The sequence below is a fragment of the Rhinolophus sinicus genome, chromosome 3, assembly GCF_057876585.1.
Source record: "Rhinolophus sinicus isolate RSI-liver-muscle chromosome 3, RSI-T2T, whole genome shotgun sequence".
NCBI lineage: Eukaryota > Metazoa > Chordata > Mammalia > Chiroptera > Rhinolophidae > Rhinolophus > Rhinolophus sinicus.
The window spans coordinates 179786259-179813144 of NC_142503.1; the positions used below are offsets into that span (position 1 = coordinate 179786259).

Here is a 26886-nt window from a genome sequence, read left to right on the forward strand (position 1 = left end):
CAAATCCCACTCAGTGGGGTACGCCCCCTGCCACAGTAGCCCAGAAGCTGTGGATGTGGCCAAACCCCACATCCAATCAGCCTGACAGCCAGTGCCACCCACTGACATACCAACAGCAATCAAGGCTCAACTGTAACAGGAGGGCACACACAAGGGACACTCTTGGAGCACCTGGAGCAGGTAACCAGGGAAATTTTGCCAGGGCCCCACAGGATGCCTTCTACATAAGGCCTCCTGGCCAAGACTGGGAGACATAGCAGAATTACCTCAAACATAGAAACAAACACAGAGAGGTAGCCAAAATGAGGAAACAAACAAATACGTTCCATATGAAACAACAGGAGAAAACTCCAGAAAAAGAACTAAACAGAATGGAGGCAAGCAACCTACCAAAGACAGAGTTCAAAACAATGGTTATAAGGATGCTCAAGGAACTTAGTGAGAACTTCAACAGAGAGATAGCAAGCATAAAAACAGACATAGAAACCATAAAAAGGAACCAGTCAGAAGTGAAGGATACAATAACTGAAACGAAGATTGCACTGGAAGGAATCACCAGCAGACTAGATGAAACAGAGGCTCGCATCAGCTCCAGGAACTGGAGACAGCAGTGAACGAAGCAAAATCCTGGTTTTCTTGGCATTTGCTCTTCCCACACACAGGTAGCTCTGACCTCCTCTACCTGTTACAGACCAGTCCCCTTTCTGCACTTAATTATACACTGCCTGTGCATGTAAGTTTAACTGGCCTGCCCACTCGATTATAAACCCCAGGGGAGCAGAGACCAGGATTGTTTCTACTGTATTACACAGTCCTTAACTTAACCCCACACATCCTTAACTTTTCAATTAGGAAAGCCAAGCATCTGCACGTGGTGGGGACTTGATGAATGTTTGTTGAGTGACTAATAAAGGTCATAAAACATGTTGGACATTTACAGGCATTATCTCCTGTAGTCCTCATAAAAAACCCTAAAAGGTACAATTTACTGACGGGGAAAGGGAGGTTAAGTGACTTGTTCGAGACACACAATTAAGAAGGGGTGGATCCTGAATGCAAGCCCAGGTGTCTACATTCATGAAATACCATGAATGTGACACAGGCCAGCTTCTGAGACATGTGACATGCGCAGTGGGGACCATAAGTTCTTCAGAGAAGGGAAGGATTTGTGAGGGCAGAGTGAGCAGGGAAGCAATTAAATTATGGTAGAAGTGGGGCTTCAGCTGGCTGGGCTTTGAAGGATGGAGGAGGGGAGAAGGGCGGCAAAAACAACAGAGTGTGAACCCACGAGGCTGACAGCCTCCAAGCAAAGACCTGGGACTCAGGTTGGCTGACTCGAGCACCTTATCCAACTGATCAGCCTGGTGCACATTTTTCTAACAGCTGGAAAGTGATGAGAAAATAATTGTTCAATATGTGCAAAAGATCACTAGCCTAACCAAGCATGTGGACGAGCTTGAAATGGAGCCAGATGCCCTCCCGGGTATGAACTCCAGTCTGCAGGGCAGAGCTGATGGTGATACGGCACCTGGACCTGACCCTGAGCAAGGTGCTGTGGAGGGGGGCTGGAATCACAGACGGGGTCTTCGGTGAGGTAAGGGGGGCCCTTAATACATTGCCTTGGCTCAGCTGCAACCTCTGCTCTGTGCACGCTGACTCAGTGACCTCCTGGGAAGAGCTTATTTCACAGATGCCAAAAGGCACACACAGGCCTCCCAGGATGATATGGGGAGAGCACCCCAGACTTTGACCCTGGTGTCCAGGGTTCTAGAGCCAGCTCTGCCCTTTATGGATATGTGACTTGGAACAATTCACAACACCACTCGTGGTCTCCGAATAGTAGTCTAGAGCAGTGCAGTGCCTTCCTCAAGCAGTGCTGGGTCCTCGCCTCCGTTAAGGTAAATTTAGAGCATCAAAACCAAGACTCTTTGGAGTGGCAAGGAATGGAACAGAACTGAAAATATCATGTGCATCGCATGTTTGTTGAAACTTATATTGCAGTTATGTATGCACAGTGGTTGGTCATGATAAACGTATTTCTCATTGTGCGCCACGCTCAAAAACATTTGAAAGCCCCCGGCATAGTGTCTGAGGGTAGAAAGTGTAGCGTCAGATGTCCTGGGTTTGAATCTGGCTCGGCCACTTGCTAACTGTGTGACTTTGGGCAAGTTATTTCACCTCTCTTAGCCTCGGTTTCAACAGCTGTAAAATCAGGAAGATAAGATGACTAATTTCATAAGTTTGATGAGAGAATTAAATCAGTCAATAAATTAATATATATAAAGTCCTTAGGACAGCGCCTGGAATTCAGTAAGTGAACACTCACTGCTGCCGTTTCAATGTTTGTCACTGAGGCAGCTGAACCAGAAACAACCAAGGTCCCTCAGTTCTAACCATAGGCCCTGTTTTTTTCCCAGTGAGGTCCCAGGACTGACCCAAGGTCACTTGGCTATTGCTCAGACTGAAGAGCCCAGTTTCACTTTTCTGAAGGCTTAGCTCCGGCCCAGGCAGGGCACTGAGAGGCCAGACGCTGAGAGGGTTTGGGTTTCCCGTGCCCAGGCCTTGAGATTTTTCCAGAGCTCTCCTTTATTCACAGGCAAGAAGCACTGGAACTCTGACAGCAATGGTGTCTGAGCGCTCCCAAATGCACTGATTAAACTACACCAGAAACTGTGAGAAAGCCAGGCCACTACGCTCCTGGGACGAGAGGCCTAATGTTGGTAAGAAAGACAGCTGGCAGCCTTCTGTTTTTGTTTTTACTTGTTTGTTTCTCCAAAGTAACTCATGAATTTTACAAAAAAATAGAAATATAGGTCACAGTCTATCAAAAGTCTTACTGCATGTGCTAAATATTTTTAAATTGTTCTTCTAAAGGAAAACGCTAGTATACAATATGAACAGTATCATACACATATATTCAGTACATATGCGTATATATGAATTTGTAAATATTGTGAGTAAAACTATTTCCTCTTAGCTTTGCCAGCATTGGATTTTATGATTTTATATTTGCAAATTGAATAAGCATGTAAGGATACCTATTCTAACTTACTTATCTTTAAATACAGTATAATGAGGCTGACCTTTTTGTCCCAGGTGTTTACTTCAACTATTCTTATTTCCTAACATGTAACCCTTCCAATCTTTCAGTCAGCAATACTTACTATATAATCAATATGGGTTTCATTTTTCATTAGGTAGTAGAAGAGCAACGTTTATCAAAAAAAATTGCAGATACACTTCCTGTTCTCAAGGATCTTACAGTCTAATAGAGCAGAGATAAACCTAAATGTTGTCTTCAAAAATTGAATACAGTTGACCCTTGAACGACACAGGGGCTGGGGCGCCAACCCCAAACAGCTAAAAATCCGCATGTAACTTTTGACTTCCCAAAAACGTAACTACAGTCATTCCTCAGCATCAGTGGGGTATTGGCTCCAGGATCCCTGCAGGTGCTCAAGTTCCTTATATAAAATGGCCGAGAACAACGCATACGGTCAGCCCTCTGCATCCGAGGATTCCCAACCATTGATCAAAAATACTGCAGTTTGATCTGCAGTTGGTTGAATCCGCAGGTGTGAAACCTGGGGATACGAAGGGCCAACTGTATATTTATTGAACAGAAATCTGGACCCATGCATCAAACTCGTGTTGTTAAAGTATCAACTGTATACTTGGGTCGTGGATAAGGTGATCAAAGATTCAACTCCTAAAAGACAATATCTCACAGTCCTGGGAAATCTATGACACTAGATGAGTCACTAGATGAGTCACTAGATGCCTTTGCATCGTCATGTTTATCATAGTTCACTTGACGGTGACATATTCTGGGTCTTCAGTAAGTCCACGTCCAAATTCTAGAGAATATACAAGATGTAACTTGAGTGGGACAGGACCTTCTGGAGAGGGTTGTTTCCTACATCCCCGCCCCTTGGATAATTCTCAACACATATTATTAATACACTGCTTCTGCACAGCTGCGACCTCTGCCCTGCACACTCTTTGTTCATAAACCCTAGCACCATGACTCAAGGCCATGAACATCCACAGGACCTAGAATTCTGGGTCCTTGGGGACTCTGAGCTATGGCTCTTCTTTATTTCTCCAATGGTAAAAACACTTAACCAGGTCATCTACTCATTTGATGAATCTTATGAACTGAATAGTCTTCCCCAAAATTCATATGTTGAAGCTCTAACCCCCAATACCTTGGTATATGACTGTATTTGGACATAGTGCCCATAAAGAGGTAATTAATGTTAAATGAGATTATATGGTTGGGCCCTAGTCTAGTATGACGGGTGTCCTTATAAGAAGAGGAAGAGATGCCAAGAATGCATATGCACAGAGAAAAAGCCCTATGAGGACACAGCCAGAAGGTAGCCATCTGCAAGCCGAGGAGAGAGGCCTCAGAGAAACCAAACATACCAACACCTTGATCTTGGACTTTTGGCCTCTAGAACTATTGAGAAAATAAAACCATCCAAGGCTGTAGTATTTTGTTATGGCAGCCCATGAGATGACCCAACAGGAACCCAAGGTTTGGGGACCCTAAAGAATGGGTACCCCCTAAAATAAGTTTGAGGTTCCCCCTTTCAAAGTCCTCTCCATCAGATCGCTTGATCACTGGTCAGCTTCCTTCCTTCCTTCCACCATTTCCTCCCCAACACCTTGAACACATTTGCTATGGGCCAACACTCTCTATGAATCCTGAGGCCATTCCTTGCACACCTGTCAGAGTTCTGTGCCAAAAGAGGCATCGCCAACCCTAGTCAGATTTTTGTTCTCCACACCATCCCATCAAAAAATGGAGGTTGGGAGACCGCTACCTGGAACCAAGCCAGAAGGCATTGTATTAGAGCATCATCCATTGTTTCCCTGTCATCCTTAGCCATTCTATCTACAAAGACTACACCAAATTAAAACCGTTCACGGCTGTCATCTCCACAGGATATGACTTGGGGATGGTCATGACAAGAACCAGCTTTACTACAACTCTATCAACTCCAAACACATGTGCCAGGTGAATGTCACTTCTAACAAGGCCCAATCCAGCCTACTGCCAAATGCAGCTTATACCAATTGCTCTGCCTGCAGTTCCACACCCAGAAAATCACCGAGGTCCTGACAATCACCACAGTGCTTCACTCCAGGTTATCCCCTGCAATCCCCTGGAGCCGTGGTCCCTAAGCAGGTCTGGCCATCCCAGTTCTCCCTTCACGCCTTTCAACTCTCTCTGTCTCTATTGCCCTGGCTACCATCACCATGCTCCAGACTTACTAAAGTGGCCTCCCAACAGGTTTCCCTTTATCTCCTCCTGTCCTCTCCTGTGCCCTTGTGCAATCTATCCTGCACACTGCAGCCAGAGTGAGCTTTCAACATGCAAATCGCATCATGCCCCTCTTCTTCATTCCCACTCTTCTGAGGATAAAGGTACAAGCCCATGTGAACTGGCCCCTGCCTACTCCCCAGCTTCATCTCACCATCCACTGTCCTGCTCTCTCACAAAGAATCAACCATCTTTCAGTTCCCTTGATGTACCCTGCCCCTTCCTGTCTCAGCATTTTTATACCCAATTTTAGTTCAGCCTGGAACACCCCACATGCATGAACATGCGCGCGCGCGCACACACACACACACACACTGTCCCTGGCTAATTCATATGTATCACAAGTGTCATCGACTCCCCAGGTATATTTGTTGTTCTGTGCTGTTGTGTCTGTTCCAACTCCTGGCGACCCCATGAATGAGTGGTGTCCACAGTGTCCTGTCCTCAACAGCCCTGCTCAGCCCCTCATGCCTATGGCTTCTTTGATGGAGTCCATCCATCTCCTATGCGGTCTCCCTCTTTTCCTGCTGCCTTCTATTTCCCCAGCATTGCTGTCTTTTCCAAAGAACCTGCCTTCCCATGATGCACCCAAAGTAGGACAACTTCAGTTTTGTCATTTTTGCCTCCAGCGATGTTTCAGGCTTAATTTGCTCTAGGACTCACCTGTTCATCTTTCTGGTGGTCCAGCGTATTCGTAGAGCTCTCCTCCAACACGGTATTTCAGATGAATCCATTTTCTTCCATCTGCCTTCTTTGCAGTCCAGCCTTTGCATCCGCACATAGTAACTGGGAATATGAGGGTGTGGATGATCTTAGCCTTGGTCTCTAATGACACATCTTTGCTCTGGGTGGTCTTTCCTAGTTCTTCCATTGCTGTCCTTCCCCGTCTCAGCCTCTCTTCATCTCTTAGCTGCAGTTTCCATTTGAATTGATGACCAAACCAAGGTAAGCAAAATCTTTTAACAATTTCAGTGTCTTCATTGTCTATTTTAAAGTTGCGTATTTCTTCTGTAGCTATGATTTTTGTTTGCTTGATGTTCAAATGCAGTCCTGCTTTGGCACTTTCTTCCTTCACTTTCATCAGAAGTCAATTCAAATCAGGTATATACTATATAATTATTTATTCAAGGTCTTCAGCTCTAGACTGTAAATTCTACCAGGGTGGGGACTGTGCATTCCTGCCACTCTTAACCCCAGCACCCAGCACAGGGCTTGGACCCTAGGAAATGTTCAAGAATTCTTTTGAATTAATAATTAGTTAGTAGACCAGTGGTTATCAGCGTTTCCTATTTCATAATCTACCAATTCCTGTTTAATCCCCTAAAAAGTAGGACACAAATGTGCCTTTTATTCTTTAAATATATATATGTGTGTATATAGATATATATGTAGTTTTATTATAGGTTGGGTTCTTTCTAGTCTCAAGGCTGGGCATCACAACTCTTAAGTTTCCCCTGCCAAGCCTTGATCACGTCATGCAGTTTTCTGTACTCTTTACCAGCCAAGGATAGGTTATCTGTTGAGATTTTCATCCCTCCCTGATTCACCACCACAAGGCTTTGACTGGGGACATGTGAAGGAGATAGAACTCTCAAGGACGCACAGAATGTCTGTATTGGTGCCCTGGTCTCTGCACACACTCACTTCCAGCAGCCCAGCCACTACTTGCATTGAAACCCAGACCTCAGTGCTACTCCCCAACTCTGACCCCTTCCATGCCCAGAAGGGAGCTCCAGCAATCCCCTTTTAAAGGCACGCTGGAAGAAAAAACTCCAGCGGCTGTCCCTCCCTGGAGGCTGATATTGAGGCGGAGACAGCGTCTTATGGATACTTACCATTTTAGCCTTCCTGTTCGTCTGCCCAAAGTGTACATTGAGGGTGTGGCAAAGCCTGCAGGGAGAGTTTTGGAGCAATTAACTGTGAATGCAAAACGCCTCTCCTCTTATATGGTCAGCCAAACCACAAGTGTATTCCCTTCACTCATTACAAGGTAGCTAAAAGAATGAAGTATTCTAATTGTAGCACAATTAAAACCCCTGTAATTAAGGAAGATGGCGGTGAGAAAAGGACTGGTTCAGAAAGCTCAGCACGAGGGAGAGCAAAAGAACAATATATTTATTCACCACTAGATGGCAGGCTTCCTGCTTTATTCCCTGCTCACTCAATTTTAAACCTAGAAATGATCCCCAACCAGCACTCCAACAAACCAATCCCCCAAAGTACCCCAACACATTGAGAGTTGTAGAATGTTAAGGGTGCACAAAAATTTGGTGAAAAAAATTTGGTCAAATCTTACATTTACAGAAGAGAGCCCAAGAGGTCAGGAAACTTGGGTTCTCCCAGGCCAGATTGCTAGCCATCCAAAAATCTCCTTTAAGAAAGAGATGATAGAACAGCATTATGAATGTGCACTTCTTTGCGTGTATGTAATAGAGAGAGAGAGAGAGAATAACTCTACCCCAAAAGGAGAGGGATGTTTAATTAATTTGGTCTTATAATGATTTGCAAGCTTGGATAGTCACGAGCAACTTGCAGTCTGGCAACCCTTATTCAGCTGGGTGCTCCCACAAGCCTTATATGAAGCTCTGACAACTAAGTTCGAAAACTTTGTTGCACCGATGTTGCTAACGTGTTTTGATATCAGAGGGACTATTCATTATGAATCTGTACCAACTGGACAGTTAACCAAGTTTACTATTTGAAAGTGCTGAAAAGGCTGCATGAAAAGTTAGACGACCTGAACTTTTCGCCAACAATTCATGGCTCTTGCATCACAACAATGCACCAGTTCACATGGCACTGTCTATGAGGGAGTTTTGAGCCAGTAAACAAATCACTGTATTGGAACACCCTCCCTACTCACCTGATCTGGTCCCCAATGACTTCTTTTTTTACCCAAAGATAAAGGAAATATTGAAAGGAAGACATTTTGATGACATTCAGGACATCAAGGGTAATATGACGACAGCTCCGATGGCCATTACAGAAAAAGAGTTCCGAAATTGCTTTGAAGAGTGGACTAGATGCTGGCATCGGTGCATAGCTTCCCAAGGGGAGTACTTTGAAAGTGACCACAGTGATATTCAGCAATGAGGTATGTAGCACTTTATCTAGGATGACTTCACTTTTTCTAGGATTGCGTACGACGCCTGACGAAAGGATAGATGAGGCATCCCAGTTGGTTGAAGTAAAGTGGAGTCCCTATAACTGGTGACTTTAGCCAAGGGATTTACTTCTCAGGACCTCAATTTCTTTTCTTTTTTTTAACTTTTATTTTATTTATTTATTTTTATTCCAGGACCCATCAGCTCCAAGTCAAGTACTTGTTTCAAGCTAGTTGTGGAGGGCGCAGCTCACAGTGGCCCATGTAGGGATCGAACTGGCAACCTTGTTGTTAAAAGCACTGTGTTCTAACCAACTGAGCTAACCGGCCGCTCCAGGACCTCAATTTCAAAAAAGAGGATGTTGAATTTACACTATCATCTAAATCTCTAAGTGCAAAATATATAAGAGAAATGCCTAGGAGAGTGCCAGGAAAATTGTAGAATAATGGTTCTCAAAGTGTGGTCTGAGGAACCCTAAGGGTTTCTCTTCCCTTTTCCAACTGCATATCTGTGTGAGGAGGACAGGTTCTGTTCATATATTTCAATCAAAATAACTATATAGCAAGAGGTTGAATACAGAAACAGATGAGAATCTATAAACTAAACATTAAAGAGATTTGCAAAAATGTAAAACAATGCCATTCTCATAATTTTCTTTGTTTTGGAAAATAGTAATTGTTCATAAAAATATGTAATTTATATTAACACATGATGGAGGTTTATAGTTAGTTTTAAGTATATTATATTAATAAATATTTTAAATTTTCTCAGTTATAACTTTTAATAAAGTAAATGTTAAATATCTCATATAAACCAAAGCTCTTCGGGGTTCTTCATCACTTCTTAGAGTATAAAGAGGTCTTGACTCAAAAAGTTTGGAGATTAATTAACCCCTTCCTTAGCTCTGTTTTTTATCTTTCTTCAGAAGCAGAAAGCTATCTATCGAATGATGTTAACTTTAGGCTATCTATACAATAGCAAAGGAAAAAGAGAAAAAAAGACAAGTGAATGTTTAATATTAGGGGAAAGGTTTAGTAATAATAAATGTGCTCCACTAACCCGAATGGAATTATGTATTATAGTATTACATAATAATAAAACGGCTATAATGTCAAGTGAAAATATATAAGTCAGTACTGCCACTAATTGTAAAAATGTGAGACTGGGACCAAATATATAAAAATGAAAACATGAAATGCCTATTATATTAGTTTGGATGTTGAGATTAAGGGTGCTATTTGTCTTTCATTAAACTAGTGGCTATTACCATTCCCCTATGTATTTTTTTAAAGCAGCATTTTTAAGTTAGTATTTTAAGACCTGGCTCCCCCAGGTCTCTCACACTGGGGGCAATGAGCCCAAACTGTCTTTTGCCCTTTAACAAGCCAAAAAAAGCTTTCTGATTTTGAAAACTCCAACTTCCTCTGGCAAACCCCAACAAAAGTCATTGTCTCCCAGGCCTCCGGGAATGATCTCTGACAAATGGTAAATCTGTATAAACACACACACACACACACACACACACACACACACACACACACACACCAACCCAGTGCAACACTTAAGGGAGCAGACACTGAATGGAAGGGGTTGGGGCTTTCAGCCTGTCAGCAAGCAACAAGGGGTCTTTGTGTGGGGAATAAAACTTCCTCTCCCCCTCAGCAGGAGGCTCTCCAGCACCCCCTCCATTCCAATGCTGCCCAGCCACACACAGTGTGGATTTATGTCTTGCTGCACAGACATAAAATAAACTCCCTCTTGGGCTAACTGCTTCTGAGGTTTTGAAGGCCAGAAGGTGGATGCATGCTTCAGGGACTCATTCCTGGCAGCCCATTCACCAGCCCTGTTAACATCTTTCCCAAGACCATCTAGGGCAATCCCTCGTCTTCACTCCACATGTGCTTATGGTTCTATTTCAGATGCCCAGGATGAAAGAAACGCGTGGGACCACTAAGGAGATGACTTTTATTCAGGCTCCTACAATAGGAGGGCGTTCATTAACACAGAGGGACACCTCAGAGAAAGGAAGAAGGACCTGGGGTTTTCCAGAGGCAAGAGACCCCGGGAGGAGAGGGGACGAGTCTTATGTGAAGGGTGATGAATTTTGTTGGAAGGGATGGGCGATGGGAAAATGCTGAAGATGTGAAGGCAGGGTGATCCTTTGCAGTTTCTCTACTTGGCAGGCTCTCCAGCTCTCTGGGAGCACAGGGCTCAGACAAATTTCAACATGGTCAACAGGTACCAAAACTCAGGCCTCCCTGGTAGTAGCTGATAGGGGAGGAAATAAGTGGGGAGAGTGAGGTCTCTGATGCCTCCAAGGGAGGTGGTGAGGGGGCTGTCGGCCTAGAAGGAGGGAGGGGAGCAGCAGCCTTCTCCAGGCACCTGTTCGCCAGCCGAAATTTTACTCCTCAAATTCAGAAATCTTCTCCTCCCATGCTGTTCTCTCCCTCTTTCTTTCTCAAATGGCAGGTTGGTGAGGATACCATTGAAAGAAAACCAGTTCGATTCTTTTTATTCCCCCAAACACACACACACATACACACACACACACACACACACACACACACACGCACGCACGCACGCATGCACGCACGCACACACGGAGGAAACTGGTCACCATCAGAAGATTCCAGCCAAATAGTGGGGTTCCATAAGATGTCTTTTGAAGAGGAAAAAAAAGTCTGGATGATTAAATAGCTACAGTCACAATGGAAAGTTGTAATTTTCCTTGGCTGTAAGAATAGCCCTTTTCCTAACGTCTTCTTTGATAAAGGCCAGCCCTCCATAGTTCCTTTGCCCCAGTACCCTTCTTCCAACCAATCCAGGCAGATGTGTGAATTGTTTCCATTCATAAAGCACAGGGTTTTAAGGATGGAAGAAAAGATGAGCTGTTTCCCCTGTTAGCGACTCTTTCCACCCCTGCAGAGACTGTTTGTGGAGGATTTGTGCTGCTGGCTGTACATGAAACAATGGGGTGGGGGAGGTTTTGGAAGTAGGGGGAGGGATGGGGATTTTTCCATCTGGAATCACAAGGCTCTTGATGGCAGGGCCAGATGGAACCACGGTCTGTCTGTAGAGACAAAGCTTCTCTTTCAACTGGTTGTGCAAACAAGAATATAAGGTTTTTGACAACATGATGGCCAAGAGATAGGAAACTGAGATTAGTTATGAAATGCCAAGGGCAGATCCCTCCAGCTTTGGTGACTGAAGCCCCTAATGGAATTCAGCAAGGAGCTTCCTTAAGCTAATGAAAACAGGGATTGCAAAGCTTTGAATTCAAACTGGGACGTTAGAAAAACAGCTCTCAGTCAGCTCGTCTCCATCCTCGGAACTTAAGTCATCTGTCAGCTGGGAGCGAACGTGCTTCCTTAAGGCACCAGAACAATGTTGGGACTGTAAAGAACTTCACAAATGCTGAGTGTCCCTGTCGGCACTAGTAATTAACATCCTCCTCTAAGCTGCACTTAAGCCAAATTCCAAGGTATAATTAGGGATACTGAACAATGATAGAATGTAGATTGCAAGTTTGCTGGAAGCTCCCAACATCCAATTAGAGGGATGGTAGCAGATTTCCCAGAGCACAGGAGATGAAAACCATCTGTCACAGCCTGCTTCCTAAGTCCTTCCTTCCAGGAGAGCCCTTTGAGTCACCTAATAATGCCAAAAGGAACTTCTTAGCCCTCAAACTGCCTTCCAGCTAGAGATCAGTTAACAAGCTGTGTGACCCTAGAGCAGGTCACTTCCCCCTCTGAGCCTCAATTTTCTCTTCCATAAAATACAGCAGTTGGACATGGATAGATGTTTTTAGACTTTTTTTTTAAAGCAGTGGAACCTTTTGTTTTTCTCTAAAACTTTATAATAGAACTCAATTTGTAAATATCTTATGTCACTTGGAGGAAGTGTAATCAACATGCCACTGATCAGACGGATGGAGGGAAATGGCCTCAGTTCTGTGTGTCTTAACTCCCCATGTAGACAGACTATCAGTTCCAATGTATTGGGTCACTCCCTGAAAATACTAAGTGCTTTATAGATATCGTGCAGGAAAAAAAATGTGTTTCAGTGGGGAAACTATGCATCACTAAGAGCTCATTCTTCTGGGTTATGTGACTGTGCTGCTGTGGGCGCCCTTTGAGCTATTTTACAATTCTGTGAATCGAAGATAACTGCTAGCAATGCAAATCGTTCCTACTGTGTTTCTCCGCAAACAAGACCTAGCCGGACAATCAGCTCTAATGTGCCTTTTGGAGCAGAAATTAATATGACCCGGTATTATATTATATTATGCCTGGTTTTATATTATATTAAAATAACACCGGGTCTTATATTAATTTTTGCTCCAAAAGACGCATTAGAGCTGATGGTCCAGCTAGGTCTTATTTTCGGGGGAAACAGTATTTATACACATACAAATTCTGTCCATGTAGCTTCAATTGACTTCCGTCCCTAACCCCCAAAGGAAAAGCCAATTTCCTTCTATTTGTAAATTTATCTCATCATTCGTTTACTCCACATAAATTTATGCTCCTTTGAATTCTCATTTGAACTGCTTGTTAACATCTTACCCGCCCTCACTAATAATAAGCTAAATGAAGGCTTTAACATGTGCTCATTTATACCTGTATGAGAGTCATGATTTTAGCTTTCTTTGAAAATTACCTTATTTTGAAAATGTATTAGTCTTTTATCATGATTCTTACCAATCCTAACCAAACATGCCTCTTCCACATTGAAAGAACCACCTAAAACCAGGCCATACTGTCTCACTAAATCCTCCAACTTTGCCTTCCCCTTGTGAGCCGTCCTGGGGCTCTGTGGGTGGTTCTCCCCTTCCACAGTGAGCAATAAACTCAGCCTTGTCTTATCAATGCATTGTTTTGGTAATTTGGGGGAGAGGATACTCAACAGAAAAGAAAAGTATTTGGAGGCAACTGTGTATGGGAGCCTGAATTATTCAGGAAGGTTGTCCCCTGCTCAAACTCAGTAGAATGATGGCGTAATTATTCTTTCTTTTTCGTATGTCGATACAAAATCTAGAGTTTGGGGGACTGGCCAGCATCCAGGAGATGACATAATACCTTCCCTCCTTGAAGGATGAGGTCACTGGGGCCCACAGAGGTAGGTCAGCAGGGGGCCATGATCTGAATGCGAGTCCTGCAGCTCCAGGCCAGATGTCCAGCATGCATCCCTCCTCTCGCTCATTCACTTTGAACAATCATTTACTGCAGGACGGGCACTCGACCGCCGAGGAGTGCTCAGAAGCAGGGTCACATTTTTGGCAAATTTGCCTCCTTTGCCCATTTCCCTTTTTAAAGCAGATTCATATTCTTTTCCTCTAGAAACTAGGAAAAGGGCAAAAAGCTGGGAACAGTCTGTGACAACTGCCAGCTTCCAATCCCTGAAGTCTAAATACTTGGAAGGAACAGAGAAGACTACATATAGGTAAAGACTGAAAAATCTAGGAAAGGCTTTCCCTGGGCTGGTGTTGGATGGGGGGAAGATGAGGACAAAACAGGGTGTGGGTCCCAATGGGGGCAGCCTGTGCCCTGCTCTGCAAAGCCCACAGCAGACACCCTCCCTCCACAGGGAACGCCTCTGTGGACGGGCCCCAGAGACGCTCCCAGTCTGTGTGTCACAAAACAGCAAAGAGCCCCCCATCCCTCCAGGGCCACGTGGAAAAGACTGAGGGACCTCTCAGGAGTGACCTGTGGGGCCCATCACCAGGACCCCATGCCCAGGAACCATCAGGGGCTTAGCAGCATTAAGACCCTGAAACTAAAACTAAATAAATAACATGTGGAATTGGTGCTGTGGGTAGACGGGCAGACACTCAGAGCCAAGGAGGCTGCAGGATTTCTCCCCAAAACTGGCTCAAGAGGACCGTGTCCCCTCCTTCTAGACTCAGACCAATGAAACTCCCAACCAGCACTGGAGTAGCCACTCCACAGGAGAAAGAATAAAATGCTTCCTGCATTGGGATTGTCAGGAACTCCTCAACAAAGAGAGGTCCTGAGCACAGCGATGCTGGGATGATGGAGGCCAGGATTGCTTCTTAAATAAGCCCTGATCTCAGTGTTTTCTGAGAGTTACCTAAATCTGGGAACAGGTGAGGGGGGGAGATCTTTCTGAAAGGGGGGGACAGGGAAGCACATGCAGCCTCGCTTCCTCTCTGTCAGAGCAGCGGATATAACCCTGGTGTGACCCCACAGGTGTTCTCTCTCCCCTGCTGGCTACCAGCCAGATCTCAGATTCCAGTCTTTTCTACCCCCCAAGAGGACTTTCAAAAGGGGAAAGAAAGGAAGGCAAGAAGGAGAGGAAAAGAAAGGATAATGAGAGAATGGAGAGGAGGAAGGGGTGAGGGCTTGCCGTCTCACGTTGGGGGATGACGGCCTCAGTGCCAGCCCTGGTATCTTCCCACACCCTCATCCAGAGAGGGAAATATTTCCTAGATGTCACTCAGGAGAACTTTCCTTCTCTCTTGGTGGCTGGAACTGGGTCACAAGGCTGAGAAGGCGAGTATTTGGCATTTTCCTCTCTTCCCATGAGAAATAAGCTCATGGCAGGAGGGAGTGAGAGAAAGGCTGTTGAGTAGGCCTTTCCCTGACTCCCTCTTGCCATTGACGGGGAAGCGAAAATCCAATAGAAGGAGAAAAACAAGTAACTCATTGTGAAATTGTGGCACCTGAGGCCTCGGGCCCATTTGGTCAATTCTTGCCATGGAGCCTTTCACAGGAGGCTCAGAGAGTTGTGTGCTGGGCCTCACCTTCAGGAAGCACCTCAAATTTAGATTTGCAAAGACCTCTAAATGAAATACTGAGAGGCACAGGCCTACATTTTACAAAGATGATGCTCAGCCTTCCCCTGAAGCTTGTCCCCGTCCTGGGTCACTCCAACGGCAACGCACCAAGAGGCAGTTTTGTTCACAGATGCAGTGATCACTGTGTCCAGTTGTATTACAATGTTTCCTTTGTATTTAATGGGCTGCTCTGTTGGAGGCAAACTTTTCAAATAAATCACGAAGTGTGTAATGCTGTAAGGGTTCTACTCTTCCTTTTCTAATTTACAAGACACCCTTAAAATCAGAGAGGACCCAAGTCTCCCTCAATCCCAGAGAGGTCCTGATGCCACCCTCCCACAGCCCAAGGCTTCTATGGGGCCAGAGTTTCTCCTGGAGGACACCCACACATAGAAGGAAAGCCCCACTAAATGCTCAGGAAGGAAGCAGTCACGGCATCATAACTGTTACAGAAAGAAATTATTCTGGCACTTATTCAAACGGTAGGGAAGACTTTATTCAGGACTATTATTGTGATAATTAAAACTATTGCAATATGGGAGAGAGATGTAGCTTAATTCTAAATACAGCAAGAATGAATGGGGATTTATAGCCCAGAAGCAGGTTTGGTGTACAGGTTGGTGAATGGAAAATTACTAAAAGGAAACATCACGAGTAGAGGGATTCTTGCTAAACAAGATTCCTGCTGAAGGCAGCCAGGGTGGTCAGATATCAAGGGTGAAGTGAGTCTCTCTGAACTAACGCAGCAGGATTCTCGCGATAAGTGGGCTATGCAGACCCAGCAACGATGGGGCCTCGTCGAGAAGAGGGCTCAGAGGAACCTGACTCAAGTTCATTCAAGGAGAGTCTTTGTCAGTCGGAGCTGCTTTATCCCAGAGGGTCCTGCAGCTCTTGTGACACCATAAGAATTAGTTCTCCTTCATGAAGAACTAAGAGGAGGAGAGAAGGAAGACTATCTGGATACCAACTCAGGGAATATTTTTAGCCCTGGCACTGTGCCCTCATTTGTTGGTGGCCCACCCAACAGCCTTTCCCTGGCTCCCTCCTGCCATGAGCTTGTTTCTCATGGGAAGAGAGGAAAATGCCAAATACTCGCCTTCTCAGCCTTGTGACCCAGTTCCAGCCACCAAGAGAGAAGGAAAATTCTCCTGAGTGACGTCTAGAAAATATTTCCCTCTCTGGATGGGGGGTGGAAAGATACCATGTCTGGCACTGAGGCCGTCATCCCCCAACATGAGATGGCAAGCCCGAGGACAGGACGCCTGCTAAAGATAAAGGAGGGAAGGAACCGGGGTCCTTGGTAACATTGCTGAGCTGTCGCACCGACCCCGGAACTGTCTACACCCACACTTCCCAATTACGAGTATGTGAGCTAATCAGGTGGCCTTTTGGTTTAAGCTGCTCTCATGCAGGGGCCCTACAATTTGTTGCCCAAACCATCTCTAATCCCAGGGCTGTGCCAGGATTTATAAATGATAAAGAGGCATCCAAGCCTTGATCTCTTCCTCCTAGTCTAGAAGTTTGTAGTTAAGGTGGGGAACCTAGATACATGTACGAGTTCAGTGTCCTTTAAAATTAAATCACTTAGAGTAGAATCAAGTTTTAAACTAAAAGTAACAGCAATTCCACTCCCAGGAATTTTCCCCTAAAAGAGTGTTCAAAGATAGCCACTGAATCGTAACACATGATAGAGAAAATGTGGTCATAGCCCAAACATTCAACAACAGGAGTTGAAATTACAGCCCATACATGGATATTATGAAGTCATTAAGATGACAGTATTGCTCTATACTTGATAGGAATTCTCCACACAATAATCAGAAAAAAATTAACATATAATTATTATATAAATCCACTGTTAGGCAGAGAAACATCTCTGAGTCTAGATTAAATGTGAAGCTGTCAGCCGTGAGTATTACAGGGTGGAATTATGATTTTTATTTTCTTTACACTTTTCTGTGCTTCTGCATTTGTTGCAATGAAGACATATATTTTTATAATAGTTCCACTAAGAATGTTTAGAGATGCGATTGATTACTAAGACTATATGCGCTAATAGAATACAGTAAAGAGTTTTAAAAAGCATCTGTCATTTGCAGAACAACATGGCACATGAGGAGGAGAGTGGAGAATACCAAAAATAGATCCGCAGCCCCACACGCAGTCCAGGCTTCAAAGGGGAAATGATTCCATCCAGTTTTATGAGCTGTAAAGTATTCGTGACATATCCCACCCTCCCCAATGATATGATATATATTGAAGCAAAACATTGGATTATAAGTATTTGGCTTTATGAAAAAAAATTTTAAACAAAACTTTTTGTATCGTATACAGTCTTGACAGAGTATGTAATTCAAGCATTGTGAATAGCTTCTAGGAAATGCTTTGAAGCCTTTTAACTTGTGCCTAGGAATTGTTTGAAAAGTCTATATTTGACTTTTTGACACCTTGTCTATAATAGAGAAAAATAATTCACACCAAAGCCCTTTGTATTTCTTAGAAGCAAAAACACATGAAAAGATCTCTCAATTTCTAGAATACTTCCAAATCATAAATAGTATTATCCGCTGAAACTCTGTGATATTCCGATAGACTTGTCATTTACTTTGTGGGACGCTGACGCTGCCAGCAGCTTAGCTTAATTCCTGAGTTTGACCCTTTCTCCCGGCTTCCCAGTATGTTGTAGTAGAATGCGTAACATTCCAATATTCCTTAGCCTAGAACAGTATTAAAACAATTGTGATTACAGTTAACATTTGAGTACCCAAAAAGATAATGAAGGGGAGCAGATTGTGTCACCCCAAAATATGCCATCTTGGCATAAGGACTATTTTGAGCTAAAGACACCTGAAGAAGCCGATGTAAGAATGTCATTCTGACCTCCCCTTTTTTTTCCTGAAACCAGGAGTGAATACTCACATGTGAAAGACACCTCCCTACACCAGGAGGAAAGAAACCTCATCATCACCAAAGCCAAGATAAATCTGTATAAACACACCTTAAGATAACCTACCTTCCTTTCCTCTCCCCATATATCTTAGTTACTTTTCCACAACTGCTACTCTCTGTTCAACCTAGTATATAAGCATTTGGCCCCATCTGCTTTTTGCGTTTTCATTTTCCTACGGCGGCTCCCATGTACATACGAAAATCTGTCAGCTTTTCTCCTGTTAAATCTGTCTTATGTCAGTTTAACTCTCAGGACCAGCCAGAGACCCGAAAAGGGTAGAAGTTATGCCTCCCTTACAATGGTCTACGTTTATTTACTAAAACTGTTGGCTGGGCTTACTGAGCCACCGAAGATCTGGATAATATTGATTCATTCCACATTCTTGGGGTCACTTCCAATTCTGAGCTTTTGTTAAATTACTTAACTTTAGGAATCATCTCGCCAACCCCTCATGTAGCCATTGCTCCTTATACCATGGACCCAGGCATCAGACTCAAACCACTCCCACAATTTGCACAGGGGCAAATGTGCTCCTGTGTGTGTGTGCGTGCACGTGTGTGTGTGTGTGTGTGTGTGTGTGTTGCTTTACTAAAACCCAGTGCATCGCCCTCTCGCCTCTTTCCTCCCACCCCTCAAATACAGGAATTTGTCTCTCTTTTGTTGCTTAGGCACTGCTGGCCAGTGCCTTCAGTATCTCAACCTCTTCTTTATTCATCCAGTCAACAGATATTTAGTGAAGGCCTACTATGTGCCAGGCACTGTGCTAGATGCCAGGGGGAAAGTAATCATGGTCCCTAACTTCAGAGTTTACAGTATTGTGTCAAAGGCAAACCTTATTCAAAGAATCACACAATAAAATATAGTTCCTCTGAGTGCTTTTTCTTAACTTCTTATTTTGAAATAACTTTGGACTCACATAGAAACATCACAGAATTCCTGTGTACGCTTTGCCCAACTCCCTTCTACAACATCCCACATAATCACAGTACAATTATCAAAACCATGAACATAATACTATTAACTAAGGTGTGGCCCTTTTTGGATTTCTCTAAGTGCTTTTTATGACACTAATTCTTTAGTAATTACAACAAGTATGGGAATAAATATTATCATGACCTCCATTTTACAGATGCAGAAACTGAGATTCACAACAGTTCTATAACTTGCCAAAGATTCCAGCTTGCAAGAGGCAGAGCGAGGATTGCAAACCCAGGGAATCCAGCTGTAAGGCATCCACTCCTCACCACTGAACACACAGCCTTTCAACAGTAGCCAAGCTAGCCAGAGCAGGCTTTCTTGTTCAAACCCAAAAAACCCTACAATAGCACGACAATAAATGGCCAGGGACCTATTAGAAGAATTTATAACGCTTGGATGCCATCTTTAAAGCCAAAATATTTGCTTCCAAAATCAAAATTTGTTTCAATGGCCAAAGGCTTCCCAAAGGAAATTAGTATTTCAATCACTGTCGAGGAAACGACGTCCTTTGGGTTAACAAAGGCTGAACTTTTAAACAGTTCCCTCTGGTTGAAAATAACTTTAGCTGAAACATTTTGACTCAAAAGGAAGTTTCTCTGTAAGAAACTGTAAGAAATGCAGGTGCAGTTAAGGCACAGCCAAAACAAAGGCTTCAGCACACAGTGGCTTCCTGTCAAAATCATGCCGTTTCCAGTGGTCTCACTCCTACATAACTCAAAGCCAGATGAAATCTGCAAGAACAGATGTGCTTTGATCTGCTTTGCAGTAGAGAATGTCAATCCCACGGGGAGAGAGAAAAAAATTTGAATAAAAAAATCACCTTAATTAATTAATTAATTAATTAATTAATTTATTGCCTAATTATGCATCTGTGACATGTATACTTGTTACCAACATGTAAAATTACTTAAATGACCGCCAAGCCCCACTTCTCTGATGCAGCACCACTGAGTTGTCCCAAAGGCAACTCACTTACTACAGGGAAGATTCTCGCTTTTTAAGGTATCACCACCAGCATTAACATTTCATGATTCCACCTACAGCAGAATCATTTGAGGCTATAATTTGGGTTTTCTCTCTGCTGTATTCATCCTTTCTGTGATTTTGAGCAGGTAGCCAGGCCTTTTGGGATTGCTTACTATCTGGATTTTGCAGAGCAGACAGCAAAAGAGGTTCAAATCAATGCCTCTTTTGCTTTTGGTTGGCGGGGAAACACAAGAACTAAAGAAATGCAGTGAAAAGATGTGTCTTTACAGGGTAATAAAGCAAAGGGCAGAAAAGAGAACCCCCCACCTGCAGTGGGGAGCCACGCATCTCTTTCTGGAAAGATCTGAAGGGACAGGTGGCTACTGGTGCACATAGGGGTGCTCGGTCCTAGGCACCAAGGCTCCAGGTCTTTTCAAGAGTCCCTTTCCCCAAATGTGGCATAGATGCAGCAGGAGCCTAAAGGAAACATGCAACTGAAACACAGGGGTCCCAGAGTGGCCAGTGGGACTTGGGACTGGTAGAGTATTTCAGAGGAGACTTTAGTGCTTCAAGTTTTAAGATTTTTGCATAACCTGGAGAAGGTAGGGTACTATTGGAGAGACCCAGTAATCACTGAAATGTAACTTCCCACCAATTCAACAGGTGGGATAAACCCAAGGTGACTTAAAGAATACAAAGAAATGTAATATTCTTGAGCATCTGAGTTTGTGGACTACCACTCACACCAACTGTACATTCATCCATCTGTTCGCTTGAGAAATAATTACTGAGCTTCCACCATGCGCCACACACTGAGATGAGACCTGAGGACCGTGGTTCCCAGGCTCCCTGTGATCACACGGGCAGAGACGTCCATCCTAACACAAGGAGTGGCCGCTGCAGGACATCATATGGGTATCATAATAAATGACTCCTGTGGCACATACACTCTTCCACTGTTAAACTATGCATAATGTTATCAAGCTTCAAAATTATATGTGTGCAGCTCGGAATTTACTGCAAGGAAACAATCATGGATGCATGCAATGGTTTTGCTGGAAGAATGTTCATCTTCCTGTCGTGTATAATAGCAAAACCCTGCACACGGCAAACAGAGGAGGTTAGTTAAATACATTACAATATCACCACTCTTTGGAACACTGTGCAGGTGTGAAGAGTGTGTCATATATGCTACTTTTCTAATTAAAAATAAAACATTAAACAAAAATACTTTAGGACATTTGATAACATGGAAAGGCATGAACAATGTATTAGTTTGAAAATTATAAAACTCTGAGCAAATAGGATCACATTTCTGTAAAACCATTATAAATATGTGTATGTGTAAGCACATGTGTTATGTATACAGGATACAAAGGAACAGGAGGACATACAACAATATAGTAAAAGTGGTTATTTCTGCCAGAGTTGCGTTATGACTTTTGTGAGTCTTAGGAGCTTTTGCCTTCGTGGAACCCTTCCTCCATTAAAAAAAAAAAAAAAGTGTTGGAAATTATATATTAAGATGGCATTGGTGTAAAGACGAATACAATCTAGAATAAATTTATCCTTATATAGTCATAATAATTATATTTATTTTTTCTTATTTTAAGAGAAATTAAAGTTAAAACGTTCATGGTCCCTAGGCTCTGTGCCTCCTGGACCTATTAGATAAGTTAGACCTGATTGCTGCATGATGAAATTATTGGAAATTTATTTCCTTCTTTTTACCTCTCTTTATTTTCTAAATTTTCCATACCAAAGATTTATTCTTTTATTATAATGAAAAACCACTTGAACAAAGAAATTGGTGAACATAAATAAATGGCCCATGTTATGCAATGCTAACACAGAAAAGTGGCAAATGCAGCCTCTAGCGGCAATACCCTCCAGGGACTTTAAAGCATCCCCATTGGGTACAGCTTGGCATCCATGGTGCTCTAGCCCATCAGATGACTTCCTGCTACAACCAACCAACAACGCAAAACCTCTGGTTTTCAGAACAAAGTAGCTCTCAGGCTTACCAAAGAGAAGGGGTCCATGCCCCATCCTTCACACACAAAGACGTACACTGCCAACCCACATTGGCTTTATTTCTCCAGGGGATGGAGATGGTTTGCCAAATTCCAGCACGCTCTCTGGCCCAGTCTGGCAAGTATTTAGACCAGAAGAGCAGGCTTTGATAATTATTGAAAGACACTAACCAACCCTTTTAGTTTCACTCATGGCACCAATGCATCATAAACTGCTGATCCTTGCCAAACCGTGAAGTTTGTCAAGACTTAACAGGTTTGATTTTACAAAGTCAGCCTTTCAAGTATGACTTTTAATTTATACTTTCACTTATCTATTTGTGTGTCGAATGACTATCGATTAAGTATCTACTCTGTGCCAGTCACTGTTCTAGGAGCAGGAGACACAGCAGTGAACAAGACAGACACAATCCCTGTTCTCATGCTGAAAGGAGAGATACTGAACAAAGGTGCAGAGCATTTTGAAAAGGGAGAAGCAATGGATGCATGGAGTATGTGTGGCAAGGGGAGTGTCCCCAGGCTAAGAAGTCAAGGATCCAGTTTCCCCAAGGAAGGAAAGTTTAAACCCAGACATGGAAGGTAAGTAGGAGTGGGCCAAACAGGGAAGGGGGAGAATCAGGAAGGAGAATATGCCAGACAGAAGAATGTGCTGATGCCAGAATCTAACACTAGAGTCAGTGAGTCACTAAGAACTAAGGATGTCCAAAGGGGTTAGTGAGTACAGCAGAAGTAAGATTAGAAAGGCAGAGAGGGGCCAGAACATGAATGGCTACATGTCCAGTTAAGGGGCTTGGACTGCTGTCCTTTCTCCAATGGGAAGCCACTGCAGTCTTAAGCAAAGGGATGCTTTGTTCCTGTGTAGAGAATGGGTTGCCTGAAACTCCAATAATGGTCCTCGAGTCACTGGTGATGGTTGTCATGTAGCATAAACCCTATAAGACTTCAGCCTTGTTTAAACAACTGAAAGAAAGCAGGGATGGGCACTGGGACCTCTGTGCTTCCCATACTCTCCATCCAGCCTTCAGAACCATACAAACAAGTAGAACAGAATGGGGCAGAGAGAAGAATGCCATCCAATTTATTATACATCTTGATTCTTCTGGAATACGCGTATATCTTCCAGCTTTCTTTTTCTTCTTCCAAATTATCTTTGCTTTTCTTGGCTCTTAGAATTTCCATATGAATTTTAGAGTCAGCTCATCAATTTTCACAAAATAAAATCTGCTAGTATTTTGACTTGGATGGCACCGAATCTACAGATTAATTTGAAGTGAACTGACACCTTTGCAGTATTGAATCTTTCAACCTACGAATGTGGTCTAGCCCTCCATTTATTTAGGTTTTCCTTCATTTCTTTCAATAATGGTACACTGTTTTCAGTGAAGAGATCTTGCATATGTTTTGTTAAATTTTTCCTAGATATGTGATTTTTTAGGTGATTATAATAGGCAAATACTAACGATATCAATTAAATGAAATAACATCTGAGAAAAGTACTTTGCAACATATAAAACTTTACACAATTTTGAGATATTCTTTTTCACCAACAACTGAACACATCATTTTGGAAAACCAGGCTGTACATTCTTAAGGCATCTTTCCCAGTAACTATTAATTAACCACCATGCTGAACTTATACAATCAGAACAGCCAAAAAGTGACATCAGAGGTCAATAGAATTACTGGCTTGGAATAAACTCTAAGAAAAAACAAATTCACAATCTGAGTTTGAATTTTACCCAACAGCCACCAGATGGCCTCAGGGGGAAAAAAATCTCAAAGAACACATCATGTATCAACCCAAGGACTTAATACACTTGATGCAAGTTCTCATTCAAGCCATGAGCTCCTGAACCCATTGCTAAAAATTAGCCTACACCAGCCCTCGGTGTAACTTCTCTGCCCTCCTCCCATCTTCACAGGAATTCTCATCTGTAGAACAAATTAAGGCCAGACCTGGCTTCTTCCTGGGAACACTCCCTGGCAATGCTGAGGCTCTCACTTTCAGCTGTCTGAGTCTGAATCAGTGACTCACACCCCCTTCTCTGAGCCCAGCCTCACAGGCAGGCTCTTGCACCTGCCAAACCCTGCTTGCCAAGACACAGCTCTGGTTCTCACTTCCTTCCTCTTTCCCCAGTTTGGATGAGAAAAAGGACAAGAATGAAGTCTTTGGAACATTAAAATTACTTATAAAACATAAAAAAGGAGAAAGACTTTGTGGTTACTTACCCCCACATAACTCTATTCCAGTCTCTTGGATCCCTCCTTGATCAATATAGCAATAATCATTATTCACCAAATCAACAAATATTTGCCATGTGCCAGGCAGTGTTATTAGCACCCAAAATACAGCAATGAGCAACACAACAAAGTCCCATCCTTCTTGCAGCTCACATTTGTTGGGAGAGGTGACCATGCCCCTGGGGAAAATGGAGAGAGGCAGGAAACAGGACCACCAGTTGCAAATCAAAAAATTTTAGAGGGAGATCCAAGATGGCAGAGTAGATAAACACTGGGCCTGCTTCCTTCCACGAACAAATTAAAATTACAACTAAATTATAAAATAATCAACCTGGAGAACCATCTGAAGTCTGGCTGAACCAAAGTTTTATAACTAAGCATATAAAGAAGACACGTCGAGACTGGTAGGAGGGGCAGAGACGCAGAACTGGCTAACCCCAAACCTCCGGGTAGCAGCTGAGAACCAGGAGGGATATCTCAACCGCAGAGGTTCCCCCCAGAAGAGCGAAGGGCCCCAGCTCCACATGGGCCTCCCCAGCCCAGAGTACCAGTACCAGAAAAGGAGCCCCCACGAACTCTGCCTGTGAAAAAACAGTGGGGATTCCGACCATCCAGATGGGACGGAAGGCAGCAGGAAAGCTTGTGTCCTCTTAACCATCCCACACACAGACTTTCTTACTCCCAGGCACTCACCTTGAGCTCCAGCAGAGTGACAGTAACTCGCGGGGGTGTTGGAGGCCTAAAGGTGGCAGATGAGTTGTGTGGCTTCAGGAAGAGGTCTGGAGGACAGTGGGCATTTTCCCTGTGTGAGGTCTTTCTCTCTTGTAGCTGGCAGGCTGACGCCATCTTTCCTATGTTGAGCCCACCCCCTATGCTTACAACCAAATCTGAATCTGATTGGTCTGATGAGCTCCACAGCTCCACCATGCTGACTCACCAGGAACCCACCCCACTGAATTCCCCCAACGCCAGAGGCACTTTCTCCAAAAGCAGTCAGTCCTGCCCACATTGCTTTTTTTCTTGGAAAACTCTCAGAGCCCGACAGACCACAGGCAGGTGGCCTCAGTGTGCTGAGATTTTTGCTGAGTAGCTTGAGGCTCAGCACTGGCACTAAACCAGAGTCTACATTAACCTGGTGACCACAAGTCTTCCCACTCTAGTGATTCCCTGAGACCCTGCTTCACCCAATTTGCATACCAAACGAGGCTTTACCAGTGGCTGAACCTTAAGGGAGCCAGCAGGTGGCAGCAGGCCTCAGGCTGTCCCAGCATTTTGTGGAACTACCCCAGGCCTGGTACTGGTGGCAGACATCCTCGGTTTGCAGAGTGGCCTCTCCCACGTGTATCCAGGGTTAGCACTGGCAGCGAACAACTGCAATCACTGTATACCTCCTACCAGGTAGTCCTCAGTTGGTCACATGTAGTGTGTGACCTGAGCCTCCACTGGAACCCCTTGCAAGAGGCCCCAGAACCAACATACTTGCAGGTTGGCTTCATACCACAGCAGAGCACTGCCTAATTAACCCCACAAGAGACACACAAAGGGCAGTCTCAACAGGTATAAGGGCTCACTGGGGTGAAACCCACTCAGTGAGGTAAGCCCGCCACACAGCAGCCCATAGCTGTGGATGTGGCCAAACCGCACAGCCAATCAGTCTGAGGGTCAATCACCCACTGATGTGTCAATAGCAACCAAGGCCCAACTATAACAGGAAGGCACACACAACCCATACAAGGGACACTCCTGGAGCACCCAGTGCCGGTGACCAGGGAGACTGTGTCACTGGGCCCCACAGGGTACCTACTACAAAGGTCACCTGGCCAAGACTAGGGGACACAGCAGATCTACCTCATACATAGAAACAAACAGGGAGGCAGCCAAAATGAGAAAACAAAGAAATACATCCCAAATGAAAGAACAGAAGAAAACTCCAGAAAAAGACCTAAACAAAATGGAGAGAAGCAACCTACCGGATACAGAGGTCAAAACAATGGTTATAAGGATGCTCTAGGAACTTAGTGAGAACTTCAATAAAGAGATAGCAAGCATAAAAAAGGACACATAAACCATAAAAATGAACCAGTCAGAAGTGAAGAATACAATAACTGAAATGAAGAATGTGCTAGAAGGAATCACCAGCAGACTCAGACTAGACGAAGCAGAGGAGTGAATCAACAATTTGGAAGATAGGGTAACATAAAACACCAAATTGGAACAGCAGAAATAAAAAAGAATTAAAAAAAATGAGGATACTTTAAGGGGCATTTGGGACAACATCAAGCATAACAATATTCACATCATAGGGGAACCAGAAGGAGAAGAGAGAAAACAAGGGATTGAGAACCTATTTGAAGAAACAACAACTGAAAACTTTCCTAACCTGGTGAAGGAAATAGACATACAAGCCCAGGAAGCGCAGAGAGTCCCAAAGATGAACCTAAACAAGCCCACACCAAGACACATTATAATTAAAATGGCACAGGTTAAAG

The 26886-nt window shown here is 43.7% G+C and overlaps 1 long non-coding RNA gene across 1 annotated transcript; it reads left to right on the forward strand.

Annotated features, from left to right (window-relative positions):
• The first annotated feature begins 2528 nt into the window (after positions 1-2528).
• On the forward strand, positions 2529-9596 carry LOC141570815 (uncharacterized). The gene is made up of 3 exons (XR_012495269.2): positions 2529-2720; positions 8231-8423; positions 8628-9596. It is a non-coding gene; the product is annotated as an uncharacterized LOC141570815 (long non-coding RNA).
• The last annotated feature ends 17290 nt before the right edge of the window (positions 9597-26886 follow it).